The 6,000-nt window shown below is 37.9% G+C and overlaps 1 protein-coding gene across 1 annotated transcript in view; it reads right to left on the bottom strand.

The window, feature by feature from the left end:
- Positions 1–2,488: 2,488 nt before the first annotated feature.
- The window catches only part of zgc:165507 (monocarboxylate transporter 2), a 28,401-nt gene continuing 24,889 nt past the window's right edge, over positions 2,489–6,000 (bottom strand). Inside the window, exon 6 of the mRNA XM_035523693.1 lies at positions 2,489–3,561. The gene's annotated coding sequence lies outside the window, so the exon portion shown is untranslated. The remainder of the gene's footprint in view (positions 3,562–6,000) is intronic.

The following is a 6,000-nucleotide window of genomic DNA, read 5'->3' as shown; positions in this document are numbered from 1 at the left end:
TCACTTGGAAGAGATCAGAAAGAGAAGAGCTCCCTCTGCCTGATGACTTCATTATCGTCTATTCATTCTCTGTGCCTTAAAATGTTTTTACTACTCAAGCACATCACCAAATAAATCTTCACATAGCTGATAGAGGATACAGAATATAGGTTATTATAACATCCCTGCATACAGTACAACAGTACTCATGTCTTTGCTGCATTATCATGTATGTAATAAACAAAGATTTCTGTCAGGCGTAGCTGTATAATAAATTAACTGAAAATGTTAACTTTAGCTTGCAGCAGCACTGCATTAGATAGCTGTGTCAAACGATGGCACCAGCTGTCCTGAAGGCTCATTCCAGGACTCCGGAAGTGTCTGGTGCACCAGCAGAAAGGCCCAGTAGTTCCCCACAGACAGGCGGGCAAAATCACGCGATCATGCTACATGAATAAAGGAGGTTAATGCAAGGCTTGTTAGTGCGCTGGAGCAGCTTGTTGCTCTAGGCTCTGCAGTCCCGGGTGGCATGAAGAGACACATCAAACTGCTCCTGCACTGCCTGGTCACCAAGCGTAGGCTCCCTGTACAGTGCCATAGCTGGCTCCCTGCATACTAAAAATCACTCTCCTAAAGATTCGCACTCAGCAGGGCATGGGCTTCTTTCAAGTTAAGGACCATTTGCTGATTGTTGGAACAAACTGGTTTGGTTACATCACAGCTGCTGTCTGCTGTATTGGTTTCTTTAGATTGTCAAATACATCTTTTTTTCCCGCTCACTCTAGCAAAGGCCTGGGAGTTGGGATAATCCAACCATATATATATTTATATTATACACACACAGAGAAACATGCACAGACATATATATATTGGGTCATCTGCTAGTCTGCCTTTAGTCACCAGAGGGAGCCACAGGGGCAATCAGGTGATCACAGGGTAATCGGGGCAATTAGCCACATGTGTGCTCCTGCCTACTTAAGAACAGTTCACATACTTCATACAGTCTTTGTTCATTGTTCTGGCAAAAGACAAAGCTAGTATTTAAGGAAGAGACCTTAAGTTCTGTCTCTTGGGTCTTAATTTTCTCCCTTGCCCCTCAAAGTTCTTTGATTTGAGATTTCTCATCCCTTGAGGATTCCTCTAGCCTTCAGTGGTTTCTTCTTGTCTTTCTTTGCCTTCTACTTCCTTAGTTTGGAAAGCCACTTTGAGCAGGTTTAGTTTCTTTCCCTTTTTCTGCATGTCAGCACAATTTTCCCAGGTAGCTTTTTCATGCTGCCTCTGTAGTGTGCTGGTTATGTGCCGCCTTTGCAATCCTACCTGTCATGGTTCTACCCCTGCTTCTGGTTTTCTGACAGGGCTTGTTTTTGTGATTGTTTTGTTGGTTTGGTTTTTCAAGATCTAGCTGCTCTGAACTTAGGTTTTCACACCGATCATTGGCTTACTCAGTTTACATTAGTCTCCTAGATATGGGAACCCCTGTTTGCATCAAGCTTGTAGTGAGTGACCCCACAACAAGGATAGATCTAGATACTGCAACAACAGTCCTTGTATAGTTTTAATTGTATATACTTTGGAACATACAGCATATGCTTACAATGACATTACGTTAAACTTAGTTTACTGACTTCTTGAGGTTAACTTTTTAATGGGTAGTATGGAAAACATGGAATACTTGCAAAATCAGGTATAGGTGAGACGTACCTGACTCATATAAAACTGTACAACAGCAGTGCCATGTTATAGGTCTGAGGTCTGTTCATAGAGGAAAAGACTAGGCCCCTTCCTTTAAACCTCATAATCAGCGTTTTAACAATGTGTTGTTAACAGTGTGTTGTTAACACTAATGTGATTATGGGTGTGCCACTGGTATGAATGATTTAGATTTGGCCCTTTTGCAACTCATAATGTAATGCACAATGTAATATCTGCATTTAATGTAAGAACAAAAATGGTATAAAACAATGTAATAAACTGCGGATAATGTAATAAAATCCTCATTATGCTGTTAATTGTATTATAAATTGAATAACAAAATTGAATAAGAATGTAATAACTTGAATGCATATGGTAATAACACACTCAATTGACTCTTTTAATCATGTTTGTGTTTGGATTCATCCAACTCATGTTTTAATCACCTTTTAGATATGAAAATGTTAAAATTGTAATAAAATTGACTCTCAGAGAACTTTTATGGAGATGTTAGGTTAACCATTTCTCCATCAAAGTTTTTTTGTAGTCTTTTAATGTGTAGCAATAAACAGTAAACATTCAAATATATTGTTTGTGACTGAAAATCAACTGCAGCTCAGTTTATGTTAGTCTATCCAACTATACAAGTTTGCAAGCTTTTACCAGTGCAGTAACATTTTGCAGGTCAAGAAATATGAGACTGCTTGTAGTATAATTTCTGCCAATGGTGAGAGGTTAGGCAGGATGTAGAGACGAGCCGTTGTAAAAACAACAAAGACGTTTATTATCACTAAAAAAGAATGAAACAAAAACGGGAAGAACAACATTACACTAGCAAACAAAACACAATAAATGGTGAAACACAGTGAATAGCACAATTACAGTCAACAGGAGAAGCATGTGAAACACAGGGTCATACACGGACAAGGAATAACAATAACAATAACAGGACCTTAAATACACATGTTAACGATGGAGATAACAAGAGACAGGTGTGACACATGGGAGGGGTGAGGCAACGAACACACACACACAAGACATTAAACTAACATGGGGAGTTTAGTGGGAGGGGGCCATGCTGTGACAGTTCCCATTGGGGTTATAAGGGTTATAGACAACAGGCTATGACATGGGAGACCTATGATGTCATACTGAAAATACTGAAAGGAGACTTTCATGCTCCTGTGGCTAAAAGATCAAAACCCAATGCACTGCCCTTTGCCACGTGTCGAGAAATAGGCATCTCTGTGCATTTAGAATAGAATGTTTAGGATGGGCATGCATAAGAAAATTGTTTGCTAAGAAACCAGCACTGAAATCAATTCTGAGATGGAGTATTGAGACAAAAGGTTGTGGTGCAAGGAAAGTAAATGTCCATCTGAGGGTGCAATATTCTGATGTCAGTACAGTCAATGTGCAGGAAATACTGGACAGGTGTAAGTGCTGCCAACCACAAAAGACAAAATTTGGAAACAAGCCAATTCCAAACTCATCAAAGCCAAAAAGTAGATCTGCTATACATGGGGAAATTGACTGTTAGACATCACAAAACCACAAAACAAGTAGATCCTGACTGAAACTGATGTCTTTTGTAGATATATATGGCTTAGAGCAGCATCATCAAGGAAAATAATTAAGTGCTGTAGAGAAGCTTGTGAAGTCTATAAAAATCAAAATAATTCAGAACTATCCATGTCATCCTCAGAGTCATGGCAAGGCAGAAAGATGGATGAGCGAGAACCAGCGTCACTGCAAGTCACACAAAGAAGATCCTGTATGATCTTTCTGAATGGTTGGGGGCCAATCTTCTCTGTGGCCCCTCTGGGGCCATTTCGAAGTTATGAACGAGGATCCAAAAGAAGTTTTGAATTGGAAGTCTCTTTTTCAAGTCTTATGGGGAAGAAGAAGAAACAGTGTAACCAACTTGTTTACCTTGCCATTGTTAGATGTTGAGAATTAAAACCAAGCAGAGAACTACAGGGTACTGCCATCTGAAATAAAATGTGCTTGCATTAGACAAAAAATCTATGGGGAAGGGATGATCCACCTTCAATTAACAAAGTTAGGAACAAAATCTTAGTCTGAGTATAGAACACTGACATAAAGGCATAAATTAGCAAATCATCAGATTGTATTACCTGGCACAGTGGTGAATACAAATATAGAACTGAGAAAATACAAAGTACAATTTCAGATGCCAGGTGTTCCCCATAAACAGATGTGGTTTTCAGTGTCAGATGTCAGTGTCAGTGTTATAAGACATCAAGAGAATCAGTGCTCCAAATCTGCAGCAAAACAACCTCTACTCAAGCTGTTGCAGCCTTATGGACACAGGCTAGAGTTGTTTGAATAATTTGGTCTACAGATTTCAACGGACCCTGTACTAGATGGCAGTTGTTAATTTGCTGCCATGGCCATCCAATTGGCCTCAGTAGGAATTAACCAATCTGCAGCATCAATCAGGTAGAAATTGTGGAAGATCTGATGCGTCACTAAATAGCACACCACTTTCTCATTATGTGGAAGGTACATGGAGTGACTACAAGCAGAATATAGCACAAGATAGTACATTTGGTGACCATATAACTCTTCAACGAACATATGTTTTATATTCAGTGTATGGTTGTCAACAATAGGTATCGATGCAACCACTTCTTTTGGTGGCTAATGTGACAACTGACAATTGTTAATTGTTGTATGCATTGCTGAAGGACATGGAGATCATTATGTTAGTCTTGATGGATTTGATGATGCAATTTGTAGAAGCTATCCAGTAAGATGAGAATGAAAGACTTATTATTACAATACCTTATTTTTACTCTGACAATTTTTGTCTTGATGAGCCTCCCATTGGTCCTGACACTGGTTCTGACACGTTGGTCCTCCCACGTTGGTCCTCCCACTGCCTCTGATACTGAATCCTCCTGTCATTCCTAATTTCTTCTATATGCTAATCATTTCTATTTCATTCCAAAATAAAAATTCAGACTTCAGAATTAGTTGAAGAGAATAGCTGGTTCCGTTCTTTATAGCTGGTCAATGTTAAGAAACATTATTGAGGCAACCTCCAGAGAATGTCTGACAATCACACAAAGAATTTTTACACAGTTTTTAGGATTATGTAATCACCCCACCTACTTTTACATACTAGTGTTTGAAATCCAAATCCATTATATACAAACCATACATTATTCAATACATGCAAATTGATATTCAATACCAGTTGGAGCTTGGTATCATTACTTCTTTGGTACAATTACTTCAAAAATAAATAAAATTAAAAAAAAGACTTAATCTTACATAAGGTTGTTTTTTTGTACCATCCTAAACTTGGTGGAGAGATGATGGGCCTTACAAAGAGGTCTACTGGTCTACTGTACCTACCCAAAATCTTTTGCAGAAGCCTGCAGAGGCTTCTACAGAGGCCCCTGCTCTGTACACAGATCATTTTATAAGGATAGAGAATCTCTATGATCCTTTATGTTTTATGGTATTAATATTTCTAATTCAATGTTTAAACTTATTTTCCTGTATACACTTTTTTATTACCTCACTCCCTGTATATTCCACACATTATATACACTTGATTCATTGGCTGACTTTCTGGATCTGGACAAGGAAGAAGTCTGCTGCATCAGTATAATGAAGCTCTATAAAAGTGGAGGGTGTAGAAGACATCTTACTAAAGGAGTCAAGGAACCTTTTGGTCAATACAGTTAATGGATGAGAGCCTGGATTGTCCTCAGGCATATCATGTTTGGATGGTATAAAGCAAAGACATCTTATGGAGAAAATAAACAGAAATTTGATTATTCTTAGCATTATCAAGGTTTATTTTTCTTGTTTTTGTTTTCATATTTATTGATCAAGTTCATTATAATTACTATTAAAGGATTCTACTCAATGCTTTACATGAAGATATGTTCAAAAGAAAGTGTATCTGCTACAATATTTGGATGATTAGTGCCCTAAATTTAGAAATCTTTTTGACATTCATTGAGAATGTTGAAAATTTGTAGCTAATATATTTTCTGTTGACACAGTGAAATATTTTGAAATGTTTTGAAGTGTTCTGAAAGAGAAATGTTTGTCTACAGAATTTTATCATTTTCATCATATTAGAGAATGAATCCAAACTTGTTTGAAGTCATTAAGTTAAATGTTGACAAGCATTTAAACCAATATGCTACCGCTTAACACTAACACTAACTCAGCTCATAAGAAGCTTTTGCATCATCTGTGATGAAGCAGAAAGGACTTTTTCAGTACTGTGGACATCCTCAGGTAACTTTGCTCTGCCGCGAGAGGTGAAATCAATGACTAATCTGT

This window comes from Electrophorus electricus, chromosome 2 (genome assembly GCF_013358815.1).
Source record: "Electrophorus electricus isolate fEleEle1 chromosome 2, fEleEle1.pri, whole genome shotgun sequence".
NCBI lineage: Eukaryota > Metazoa > Chordata > Actinopteri > Gymnotiformes > Gymnotidae > Electrophorus > Electrophorus electricus.
Note: the sequence above shows the minus strand (reverse complement) of the source record. Positions and strands in the feature narration are given on the sequence as shown.